The following is a 14,544-nucleotide window of genomic DNA, read 5'->3' as shown; positions in this document are numbered from 1 at the left end:
CTCGGGAGTGAGTTTGTCCGAAAGAATTCAGTGAAACCGACGTTCAGGAAATGCCGTTACACAGGCGAGTGAGATCAAGCGTGCCGCACAGGCGGGCCCAACAATACTGGCGAAGCGGAGCCGCTGTCGGCTCTTGTGTCGCTGTCGGCATTGTTTGTACTTGCGGGTACTGAAGGCGGAGTTTTTCTTCCTGGACATCTGATGTGAAACAATTCTGCTGTCAATATTGTTTTTGTCCATCTGCTGCATATTATTTTCTTGTTTAGCGTTAAGTGGACTCATGGAGAGAGTACTAATTATGAAAAGGTTATATAAAATGTGTATTCTATGTAATTATTAATTCGTGTATTTTGATCTACCTGTTTTTATGACCATGCACTCTGATTAATTTTGTAAATAGCATTCCATTTCTTGATACTGTAAGGAATTTTGATGATTTTAGAATAGCTAAACCATTTTCTATGTTTTCTATGAATTTTAATATGTTGTCAACCTGTTTTCTTTTGTGTAAGATGACAGACTGGAATAAGGTTAGGAGTGTCTCCACTCAATTACTGTGGTCTAAAAATTGGTTTATGGTTAATTAGCCTAATGCTAAATTTTCTTGATATTTTGAGTATATGCATTTCCGTTGCTTTTTACCTTTTGGGGACATTTTCTGAGTCTGTTTAGGTTACATGAACATCCTTAGACAATGTGGGGCACGTGTAACACCGGAAATGCATATGCTCCTATTTCCATCTATTGTACTATAAATTTTTTTCCTTATTTTGTTACCTGAAGATATGACATTTCTGTGTCTTTATATATTGTAATTGTTTTACTATTTGTATATATATATATTTATGCATTTATGTCGATGTACAATTGGTTTGTTTTGTAAATATTATTTGTATTTTTACGCTGGGTCCTGCCTAGGGAAAACTATGCTATCGAACGAATACATTGATAGGTCGTGTGGAGAACCAAAGTGTTTAGGATCTTTGGTAGTGTTAACTCTGCCGCACAGAGCAAGGGCAGAGCAGAGGGAGTATGGCTGGAGTAAAGCGGTGTGTTGTGTGACGCTCCCGCTAGTTGCCGCGCTTTCGGGGTTTGGCAGCATGTAACTGCGCTCGACTCGTTACGATAGTTTCTAACACGGAGTCGCGGACGAGAAGCATTAGCTGGCACACATCAAGAGCCCGTTTCGCCTGGTAGCCGTGTCGAGAAGAAGGCGCGCCAACATCCAGCTCCTGCAACAGCGACGGCCGACAATGAGTGACTGTCGCCACCTCCTCGATCGACGGCTTCAAACCTTCAATCAATCAACAAGGAAGACTGGAAGCACGTAAAGTTTTAGAACTGTATGGCAGACCTCAGCTTTTCAAACTGTTCCATTTTAATAACTAAAATTACAGCAACTTAGCATGAACATTTGTTGCTCATTGTCCCAATTGCATTACCAAGCAAGGTCCCTTCCTTTTCCAGAGTGAACCCGAGTGTTGTTGAAATTCAAATGCCAGCATTAAAGTAATATCATTCCATTTCATTGTGTTAATTTCAAAGTTCAGTTAAAGTATTCATAGCTGGCTACAATATTTAGATTACACAAGCACAAATTAAGAGAGCGAGTTTCGTTACAATATTTTAGCTTACCTGTGACTGCAGCTCAGCTTGGTACGTACTAAATTTTACTATTGTTAATTGTTTAGAATCGTTTAATTCAAGTTCAAAGTTAAATCTCTTATTTCTAAATTGCGTGGATTCAAGCAGCTTTTGAAATGATTGTTGAGGTAGCCCAAGACTAACCTTATTTTACTGAATTTCGTAGTGCTTCAGAAACAAAGCTCACTATTAATTTCAGTCACTAAATTCACTTTCAATTTTCCGGTTTTATTAATTCTTTTGCTAAATTAAGTCAGAGTATAGCGAAATTTATTACTTCTGACAGACATTCAGTTTTCACACAACGCGTGTCAACCTTCAGTTGCCACGCTTTTAGTGCTAATTATATGTGCAATTACCTTTCTTTTTCAGTTACTATAGTAATTGTCCACAGGACTGGCGAACGTAATTTTCCCCAAATCTCAAATATCTAATTAACGCTGTAATGGTCGCCTGGTCGTAGATATAGCTAATTGCTATAATCGCACTATTTCACTCCCATTTACGGAGCTTGTTAGCACTTGATGTTAGGTTGGCGCCATTAAAATGCATTGTGTTGTGGTAATCGCTGCTACTTGCTGGATCGCTGCTGTGTCTCGATGCTGATGCTGGCTCTAAATCTGGTTGTCTAGGGTTAAGAACATGAGGTCCCGTTTTTTTATATGCTTTTGATGATAAAAAACGAGTGAAACCAACAAATATGTAAACTTCAAATATTTATTACTCTGGTGGCCACCTTAATTCCACTGTCCACCAAAGACCATGACAACACAAAGTAGTATTTCCATTACATGTTCTTTGCATTGTTTATCCACCTCAAACAATAACACACAAAAACACTTTACCAAAGTGACATTCCGACTGCCTCCCGACCGTTTTTGCTGCTTGTATTTATAACATTGTCAAAGAACTACTAAAAAGAGATATAGTTTACAAGTCACATGTACATCTGTTATCATAATTTGTGCAGAAAAGTTATTAATTTGCATCGAGTGACATAATTTAACATGTTATTAAAATGACAGATTTGTTGACTTGACAGAATAATTCTTTGTTACAAAAAGGCCGTTTTTTAGAAGTTTGTCAATTGACTTCTCTAATTTGCATAAATAAGTAACATGAATTATTAAGAATTACATTGGTTTTCGTCTAAAATAGGATTGTTTACGTGAATACTGAGTGAAAACGCTCCTAGTGAACAGATAGGTTTCACTGGGTGATTTTTATTTAAGGAGATCCAAAATACCTAAGTTGGCCACTATTTTTCGTACTTCATATTAATTATTGAAGATGAACTTAGTGTTTTTACATGATGACATTTGCTGTATCAGTGATCAAGTGATATAAACTTTTGCGTGGGTCAGTTACTCAGTGTAATGGTTTGACTGTTTATGCAGACATGTTATGCAATCATTGTTAACATACACAATAACTTTTCTATAGTCATAAATACTCGTTAAACTGGTTGAATTTGGAGGGTATCGCATACTTCGGTACAGTAAAGCCTTTAATATGTTCCGTTACAATACCCCCCTCGGGTAATATCATTTACAGAACGTTAATGATATTAGCCGACTAGGACAAATGTGTCAAATTGTTAAAATTTGGAAAAGTACTACTTTAATAATTTTTTTTTGTTTTACTATGCATAATGTGTATGTATACAAGGACCGTTACAACGTTTCAAAATGACTTTTTCCTGCAAATGTTTTAGTTATGTTGTTTCAAATGCACTTTGTGTTATGTCATTCAGTATTACAGCATAATAAAAATATTTAGTAATATATGAAAGTAAAAAAAAATGTTAATCTTTGCTCCCAGTGAGCCACATGGAAAATGATCAAAAACAGACACAAATATATCACCTGCGATTTTAAGATATATAAAAAAATATATGTAAATTATTTCAAAGTCAGTTCTCATTGAGTCACAGATTAATCAAGATAGTAGAAGGAACATAAATATATTACATAGATGGACAGGTCATATGTCCATAGGAAAATATTGCAACTGTCTGTTCCTTTTGAGCCACATAAAAGAAATGAAAACAAAGAACAGAATTATAAGTATGGACATGATATATAAACACAAACACTAGAGAAGTCACATGTATGAATATAATATGCATTTGAAAAAAAGGAAGAGTTTTTTAAATATTGTCTCCCATTGCGAGACATAGTCAAGACAGTACAAGAACATAATACTGAAATTGGACACTTAAATTGGTCACAACATAACACAAACATCAAACTTGGTGAACATCTGATTAGCTGTAGAAAACTGTACACAAATCTTATGCCTAAGAACACAATAGTAACAAAATGATGGGTCTTGCACAACAATTTTTACATTGTCTTATTTGGTGCAAGTATGTCCCATATTCAACAATACAAAAAGAAAGTAATAAATGTTTGTCACCTTCTTGCCCGTTGCAAGTAAAGAAGATGTCTCAAAATGTAATATTCAATAGTGACAATAAAAATATAAAACCATTCTCTCAGAGATCTGGAACTTTTCCAGGATCTGTAGGATGAGTGGTAGTTGCTATTTGACACACCCCGTAAAATCTTTGCTGATAACATGCTTTACGGAAAATGGGTAAGTAACTGTATTCAAACAGGGAAATGTGCTTAATCATGTTTATATGGTTTCAATTCAGTGATGTTTCTTAATCCAAATAACCTTCTTGATCTGGGAAAGATAAGTCTATACGCATTAGGATGTGGGCTTTCTTTTATTTCAAATGGACAAATGTCAATGTTTACTTTTACATATGGACAACCTAGCTCAACATCTTTGTCTATTTCAGTATTTTCAAACAATAGATCATTTTCAATTTCTTTAGTTCGTAAGTCTAATGTCTCTTTCCTACACTTAGACTCATCCCTCTCTGTTTGCAAAGCATTGACATTTAAACATAACGCTTTCTTTTCATCTGTTCCTTCTAACACTGTGTTGTCACTTAACCAACTACTGTTTTCACCCCCTTTTTTATAAAGTCCACTACGGATTCTTGTCCACCATGTAGGATACAAGGTTGCACTTACCTTTGCTAATTCTTTCCAAAAGGCATCTTTGTTTATACAGTTTCCATAGTTGTTCCACAAAACTTCTAAAAACTTTTCCCCTTTTTCTTGCAAACACACATTTACATTCCATCCCTTTATATTTTCTTTAATATTATTATTACCATTCTCATAGATTAGTGTTTCATAGTTCCCAATAGGCAATAGCTTGTCCTCAGATACACATTCCCTAGTCTGCATTTCACTTAAATTAACCTCATTATTAACCATGTTTGTCACTTCACTTACCTTTACCACATAATCACTTTTCAATTCTACAAATACTTTTATTTCTTCCTCCACACTCTCATCAATAACATCACTTGATTTAGGATCATTATTTAAATGTCCTATTACTACTTCCTCCTCCTCCTCCTCCTCCTCCTCCACAACAACCCCATCTTCTGTTTCCCCCTATGTATCTGAATCTCAGCAATTGAGTCTTTGGCTCCATTAAACACTTCGTCATCCCCCTTCTTATCAAATAAACCCCCCAAAATAGATTCTATTTGTGGTGTGTCTGACTTGATATTAACACCAGTATCTTTTTCAGCCCAACTATGGAACTCTGCAATACCTTCAACTTCTGCACTTTCACTAACTACCTGTGCTTGAACACTGTTTTTATTAACTGTATCACTTTTACTCGTAGTATCCCAAAACCTTTTATTAAATTCTAATTTATTCATTCTAACAACATCAGTATTTTCATGGTATTTACTCTTTACATTGTACCCTCTCCTTTTCCAGTTTCGGTTATGTGTTGTCCTATCATAATATTGTCTAGCCCCAAAACTACGGACATCTAGTGGGACTGTCCACCGTTTCCCGGCTGGTTCCCTCGGTCTGTCCGTTTGTAGTTGTCGTTTTGTTCACTAGTTTCAGCAAACCCCCTTCTATCTTGTTCTCTTCCCCAATACCTATTTCTATCATTCCTGTTATCTCTCCTCCATCCTCCCTCCTGTGAATTGTTTCTGAAATCATTTTCATATCTCCTATCTCCCCTATTTGGAGCATTATTTCCAGAATTTTCAAAGTCTCTCCTCCCATAATAATCTATTTCCATTCCTGTTCCACCCCCCATACTGGTTGTTGCCAGAGCCAAAACCTTGGTTATTTTCTCTTTCCAAGGCCCTATCTAACCTATCTACAAATTTCAGGAACTCTTCCATTGAATCATCTGGTCCATGGACCAATTCCCACTGCAGTCTCTCTGGTAACCTTTTTAAAACATCAATTTGTGTCATAATATCAAAAGAGTTATTCAAGTAAGCAAGTTTTTTCAATTGATCTCTGCAAAATTTTTGCATTCCCCCTACTTTCCCTCTATACACTGGTCCATTTAGAAATTCTGACTTTAATCTGGCTTGTATAGATTGTGACCAAAATTTGCAAATAAATTTAGCTTCAAACTCTTCAAAAGTATTCCAAGAATCATTCTCATTTGCCCAGGATAGGGCCTCCCCTTCTAGAAACCGTTTTACTAACTTAATTTTTATGTTATCTGACATTCCTACAACAAACATATCCTTACATTGGTGAATAAAGTCAATAGGGTGCAGATTTTCACCAGGAAAGCATTTCACTTGGATGTGCCCATACATTGTATTTTGATTGTAAATCGTTTGTTTGGACATCAATGCGTCCTCCAATTGTGTACATTTAGTGTGTATATTTTCTACTTTTGTATCTACATTAGTGGTATACAGGTTGTATTCTTGTTTAAGGTTTTCTGAAGTTTTGTCTATTCTCTGATCTAATCTTTCAACTTCAGTATCTACTCTGTTGTAGATGACAGCAATGCTGTCTGTGTTAGCGTGTATGTTTTCATTTAAACTTTAACTTGAAATTCTTTTCTGAAGTGTATCAACTGTTCTCTAGTGTCCTTACTGAGGGTAGTTTTAATTTCCTCACACTTCTCATTGAGATGAGTACTTAATAGATCAAAATCCAAACTTAACTTATCCAGTCTATCTGTGAGTTTCAAACTTACTTGTTCACTTGATTGTTTAAAATCCAAACTTACTTGTTCAATTGATTGTTTAAGTTGTGAGCTTATTTGAGTTACAAACCCTGCTAGACACTCTTAAGTTTAATTGTTCACCATCCCCTGGTTCAATTTTTACATTTCCTACGATCTCATCACTCTCAGGTAGAGACATGTTAACTAATAATTATTTTAAATGACAACAATACCTTGCTATATGTAGCTATGCTAAGATGTCGTGATCGGTGTTCCTGTTGGCTTTCTTCGCTTCTATTCGGTTTTATCGAAGCTGAAGTCTTGATTGATGAATTCCATTGACATAATCCAGACGTTAATCTTCCGAGCGGCGTAGTCTCACAAACCCACTTTATTTATTTATTTATTTATTTTTGACATATTTTCACTGTTGCCACACTGCACAAATAAACTTTTTTGGAATGATAAGCACTTACGAAATTTATCGCTGCACTATTATCATCGATGCACTTAAAGATCCCGGCTGAGCCCCCACTTTTGTAATGGTCGCCTGGTCGTAGATATAGCTAATTGCTATAATCGCACTATTTCACTCCCATTTACGGAGCTTGTTAGCACTTGATGTTAGGTTGGCGCCATTAAAATGCATTGTGTTGTAGTAATCGCTGCTACTTGCTGGATCGCTGCTGTGTCTTGATGCTGATGCTGGCTCTAAATCTGGTTGTCTAGGGTTAAAAACATGAGGTCCCGTGTTTTTTATATGCTTTTGATGATAAAGAACGAGCGAAACCAACAAATATGTAAACTTCAAATATTTATTACTCTGGTGGCCATCTTAGTTCCACTGTCCACCAAAGACCATGACAACACAAAGTGGTATTTCCGTTACATGTTCTTTGCATTGTTTATCCACCTCAAACAATAACACACAAACACACTTTACCAAAGTGACATTCCTACTGCCTCCCGACCGTTCTTGCTGCTTGTATTTATAACATTGTCAAAGAACTACTAAAAAGAGATATAGTTTACAAGTCACATGTACATCTGTTATCATAATTTGTGCAGAAAAGTTATTAATTTGCATCGAGTGACATAATTTAACATGTTATTAAAATGACAGACATTTGTTGACTTGACAGAATAATTCTTTGTTACAAAAAGGCCGTTTTTTAGAAGTTTGTCAATTGACTTCTCTAATTTGCATAAATAAATAACATGAATTATTAAGAATTACATTGGTTTTCGTCTAAAATAGGATTGATTACGTGAATACTGAGTGAAAACACTCCTAGTGAACAAATAGGTTTCACTGGGTATTTTTATTTAAGGAGATCCAAAATACCTAAGTTGGCCACTATGTTTCGTACTTAATATTAATTATTGAAGATGAACTTAGTGTTTTTACATGATGACATTTGCTGTACAGTGATCAAGTGATATAAACTTTTGTGTGGGTCAGTTACTCAGTATAATTTAATGGTTTGACTGTTTATGCAGACATGTTATGCAATCATTGTTAACATACACAATAACTTTTCTATAGTCATAAATACTCGTTAAACTGGTTGAATTTGGAGGGTATCGCACACTTCGGTACAGTAAAGCCTTTAATATGTTCCGTTACAACGCCAATTAATTGTTAACGTAACGACTGCACATGTACTTTCTTTACTAACTTTACCCCTGTTGAAAATTAATTTCCACCTATTTCATTTGCATTTTTCCTTTCATTTAGATGTAACCCTTTCCTCCATCTTTACCGACAGATTAACTTCGGTGACGATTGCTTTTCCCAAATTTCCATTAAGCACACGTGGTTTAATTTTTCACTGTCATTAAGGTCGATAAGTGAGGGGGAGGTTACAAGTTGATCAATCAGTGCAGCAAATGTGTTCAGGGATACTGCACCATCTGGAGGAAGATATAAGCTGCAGTTACTTCCTGTGTGTTCAAAATCCTGACAGCCACAGCTTCAAGGGGGTTTGAAGGAGCACAGGTTCATGGCATACCGTGTTTAAGACATAAACACAAACTCCACCTGACACTATTATAGTTGCTACGGTTCCTGTAATATCCCTTATAGCCGCAGAGCGCAGGGTCAGCATTGCCGGGAACCAGGTCTCCTGGAGGGCAACGCAGAAAGCAGGTGTAAAGCTTAGCAGTTGCCATAGCTCGGCCAGGCAGTGGAAAAAACTGCCGCAATTCCACTGGATAATGACATCATTCAGAGACTGGGAAGGCATGGAACACTCAGTGAGGCAGTTTACACCTCAGGGTCACCTGCTGCCACCAACTTATTGCCCGAGCAGTCAATATCCATTGTGTCTGAGGGTCAGGTGAGATCTAGGTTCTCAGCGGACACCAGACTCTCCACCTCATCCTCAGACGCAGAGCTTGTAGGAAGCACTGGTGTGGTGCCACCACAGTGCCTTGGCTCCTGGGGGTCTTTTGCTTTTTGGTTTCTCTTGCTGCACCTTAGGTTTGTCCCATTGGGAGGGCTTACCTGATCCAGTCTCAGGGACCGAGGAGGACCGTGAAGCCCTACGACCAGCTACCTGTGGTTGCTTCAGCTCCTGGTGGGTGTCAGCTGTGCCACTGGTAAGAACCTGGGAAGGCAGTTACCCAAGGGGCCCCTTTCTATCAAGAGCAGCTGAAGAAGTTGTACGCTTCTCTGGTTGCATAGTGGGGTTGGATTCCCTGATGGTTTGGGTGGGGTGTTGCTCCCAAAGTAGGTGATGCAGGAGCAACAGGGAGGGTAGTGCCCCACGGTCAAGGGGGCAGGTGTAGTCTTACAGCTCTGAGAGCTGACCAGAAAGTGCTGAACTGATCAGGCTACCACTGCTGTCATAGTGGCGGCATAAGAGGAGGTCATTTGCACAGGATGGAGTCGTTCCAATTTCCTCTTAGCCTCAGTGTAGGTCAGTTGGTCCAGGATCTTTTACTCCATAATTTCTTTCTGCAAGATCCTGCAGTCTGGTGAGCAAGGGGAATGATGCTCTCAGCATTTAACACAGATAGGAGGCAGGGCACATGGAGTATTGGGTGAGAAGGACATCTGCTATATCGACACGTGATGCTGGAAGTACCCGAGGAAGACATACAGTCAAACTTCCAGCATTTAAAACACTGCATTGGATGAGGGATGTACGGCTTGACATCATGGCGGTAGACTATCATCTTGACCTTTTCGGGTAATATGTCACCCTCGGAGGCCAAGATGAAGGCACTGGTGACAACCTGATTATCCCGCGAACCCCGATGGACGTGCCGGACAAAGTGAACACCTCTTCATTCTAAATTGGCACGCAGATCGTCAGACTGCAAAATAATATCCCTGTGGAATATGATACCCTTAACCATGTGGAAATGGAAACATCCCCAGCTTGTTGCAGGTGAGTAGTGCCCATGACTGGGCAGAGGATGCTGTTTTGATCAAGATTGACCCAGAACGAATTTTGGACAAGCCCACCACCTCCCCAAACTTGTCCTCTAAATGCTCAACAAAAAAACTGAGGCTTCATTGACAAAGGATTCCACACCAGCTCTCAAACAGACAAGGTACCGGGGTGAATAAGCTTCACTGCAATCCTTAGCCTGGTGTTTCTCCCATGGAGTGGCCAGGGAGGGGAACAATTTGGGTCATACTTCTGCGCATTGAATTGAGACCTGGAACACTTAGAGACTGCTGGAGGTTGGCCAGCAGCAAGAGATGAGGTACCACACTTCATGGCGTCTCATCCGCCCTGATGCCAACCCACTACAACCAAGGCTCTGCCCAAGGGCACCACCCAGCCTCAGCAAGGGCCACCTGGCAGGATGGCCATTGCCGGGAGTCTCGATGCCCCAGGTTGATGGGCATCTACTCCTTGGCATACATGGGGAGTTAACAGCACAGGCATCAGCAGAGCGATCCCTGTTTTGTCAGGTGGCTACAACCAACAGGGTACATGGCGGCACCACCACGACAGAATGGCTACCATGCTGGATATGAGATGCAATGAAGTCTATGGTCAACGTCAGTGCATGAAGGAAAACTCATTCAGGAAGGTGTCCTTGCCCAGGAGAGGGACAATGGGCGGGACTGCGATGCGACGATGAGAAAGTGGATTAAAGATCTCAATGCACGATGAACACTATGCACCATGTAAGGCACCCTTACCCAGTTGGCTTGCTGTCTAGGAAAATTTTGAAATATGTAGGTCAAACCCTACAGAGGACCATCACAAATGCTGAAACATCTGAGACTCCTTTAAGTAGCCGCTTATGACAGCCAGGAGTATCTCAGGCCTAAACTTATCCTCGGACCCACAGGACAGGGAGCTGGCAGAGGACAACTGATTTTCTGCGAGAGGCCTGGATGGAAGACTTCCACACACTCTTAGTCTCCTTGTTGGGGCACAGTTTTTTGTGTGTACTGGTACGCCATTCCGTCTCCCAACGCCGAATAGCCCTACGGTTTAAGTCAGAATGCAGGTCAGGTTCACAGATGTCCATCTCCAGAAGCCGTTTCTGCATAGCCTGTTTGGCCTGCTTTTGGCAAGTTTGTTGCCTGGGATGCCAACATGTCCTGCAGTCCACACAAATACCACTGAATGACAGGACCAGTCCAGGGCATAGATGGACTCCTGGATGGACGCCAAAGGATGACGAGGGTAGCACTGGTTGACAGTTTGTAGGCTGCTCGAGGAGTCAGTATACAGAAGAAACAATTCCTCGGGCCACAAACGCATATACTGTAGTGCATGAGAGATGGCCATCAGCTCTGCAGTGAATACACTGCAACCATTGGGCAACGAATGCTGTTCAATATGGCCTCTGAGAACAAAGGCAAAGCCAACATTACCATCAGCCATTGAGCCGTCAGTGCAAACCACTTCAGAGCCCCGGAACACTTCACTTCATGAATCGAGAGGAAGTGACAGCGGAGAGACACAGGATTATTGGAGTCCTTAGGGCCACGTAATATGTCCAGGCAAAGCTTCAGCCTACAGCTACACCACAGAGGTGTATGTGAATGGATCTTGAGGAGAGGTGGTGTAAGGAAGGACTCCAGTTTAGACAAGCAATCACACACGAATCTCAATCGTTAGTCCTGACCTGGCCCGCCTATGCAGGAGGTGAACTGCCGTGGTTGGCAAAAGAAGACTAACTAGGATGTTCAGGAGAGCTATAAATGCGAGTGATGTAACTGGCGAGCAGTTGTGCAAATCTGATCTTCAATTGAATCTTCTCCACCAGTACACTTGTCACTGGACTCCTAAAAGCTCCTCACACTAGTCGAACTCCGCAATGGCGCAATGGGTCGAGCAAATGCAATGCTAAGGGCGCCACTGAACCATATATCACACTCCCATAGTCAAGGTAGGATTGAACAAGGGTTCTATAGAGCTGCAACAGCGTGGAGCTATCTGCACCTGAGTTGGTGTTGCTCAGGCAGCAGAGGGCATTGAGATGCTACCAACATTTCGTTTAAGGTGATGAAGATGAGGAAGCCAAGTCAAACGAGCGTCGAAAACCAGACCTAAGAATTGGTATATCTCCACTACAGTGAGTGGATCATCATTACGGTAAAGCGCTGGTTCCGAATGAACGGTACGACGCCGACAATTGCATGACACGTCTTCACAGCTGAGAACTGGAAGCCACGGGCTAGAGCCCCTGACTGTACTTTGTGGATGGCTCGCTGTAGGCGACGCTCAACACCAGAACTAGAGCAGCACTACAAAATACAGTCGTCTGCATACAGAGAAGGTGAGACTGAGTGCTCGAAAGTTTCTGCTAAACTGTTAATGGCCACTAAAAAGACACACACACACACACACACACACACACACGACGAAAAGACACACACACACACACGACAAAAAGACACACACACACACGACAAAAAGACACACACACACACACGACAAAAAGACACACACACACACACGACAAAAAGACACACACACACACACGACAAAAAGACACACACACACACACGACAAAAAGACACACACACACACACGACAAAAAGACACACACACACGACAAAAAGACACACACACACACACACACACACACACACACACACACACACGGCAAAAAGACACACACACACACACACACGACAAAAAGACACACACACACACACACGACAAAAAGACACACACACACACACACGACAAAAAGACACACACACACACACACACACACACACACACACACACACACGACAAAAAGACACACACACACACACACACACACACACACACGACAAAAAGACACACACACACACACACACACACACACACACACACACACACACACACGACAAAAAGACACACACACACACACACACACGACAAAAAGACACACACACACACACACACACACGACAAAAAGACACACACACACACACACACACGACAAAAAGACACACACACACACACACACACACACACACGACAAAAAGACACACACACACACACACACACACACACACACACGACAAAAAGACACACACACACACACACACACACACACACACACACACACACACACACACACACACACAAATACGGAGCCCTGCGGGACTGAATTCTCTTGGATACGGATGGAACTATGGGAGCACTAACTTGGACACAGAAATTATGGGGCGACAGGAAGTTATGGATAAAAATAGGGAGCGGGCCCCGGAGACCCCACTCATACAATGTGGCAAGGATATATCACCAGGTCGTGTCATATGCTTTATGTAAGTCAAAAAAGATGGCAACCAGGTGCTGATGTCTGGAAAAGGCTGTCTGGATGGCAGATTTGAGGTACACAAGATTATCATTGGTAGAGCGACCATGGCAGAAGCCGCCCTGACACAGAGCCAGTATTCCATGTGACACCAGGACCTAATCCAACCGCCGACACAGCATACATTCCAGCAGCTTACAAAGAATGTTGGCAAGGCTGATGGGCCGATAGCTATCCACACCAAGCGTGTTTTCACTGGGTTTGAGCACCGAAATGATGGTGCTCTCCCGCCATTGCACCAGATCCAGTTGAAGACGACGAGGATATGTCTCGTAGTCAGATGCGAGATGTTTAATCATCTGGCTGTGGAGCTGATCAGGTCCAAGAGCTGTGTCAGGGCAATGTGCAAGGGCACTGACGAGCACCCACTCTGTAAATGGTGCATTATAGGATTCACTGTGGTGTGTAGTGAATGAGAGAACTTTGGGATGGCCTTACACTAGGGGCACCCTAAAGAGCGAGGGAACACGTTTTCCGCCACAAACAATTGTTGTAGTCACCCGCTCAACCATCACATTGATGTTCCCATGTGCGGGAGATTCAATGGTGACTGCAGAAGTGAAAGTTTCCCAATCCAGCCTTGTTTAAAGCCCATCTGGACAGGCGTCCGTAGGCTTGAAGCTGGGGCAGTGACAGGAAGATGGGGAAGTTGTCACTACCACACAGGTCATCATGTGCTCTCCAGTGGATAGATGGGAGAAGTCCTGGGTTGCAAATTGATAAATCAGTGTACCAGAAACTACCATGAGCCACACTGAAATGTGTGGCGAACCCAATATTTAACAGGTAGAGATCGAACCGAGACAGTGAAGTTTCGACATCTTTGCCTCTGCCAGTACATACTGTGCCATCCCACTACGGGTTATAGGCATTAAAATCTCCTGTAAGTAGGAAAAGTTTAGGGAGTTGATCAATCTGTGCAGCTGATACATTAGGGGTACTGCACCATCTAGAGGAAGATACACATTGCAGACAGTTATTTTGACACTACAGACTGGGTTTACGACAAAAGCGAACTCCACCTGGCACTTTATTATAGTTGCTATGGTTCCTGTAATATCCCTTATAGCCACCGAGGGCAGG

This window comes from Schistocerca cancellata, chromosome 2, assembly GCF_023864275.1.
Source record: "Schistocerca cancellata isolate TAMUIC-IGC-003103 chromosome 2, iqSchCanc2.1, whole genome shotgun sequence".
Taxonomy (NCBI): domain Eukaryota; kingdom Metazoa; phylum Arthropoda; class Insecta; order Orthoptera; family Acrididae; genus Schistocerca; species Schistocerca cancellata.
This window is presented reverse-complemented; position numbering follows the sequence as displayed.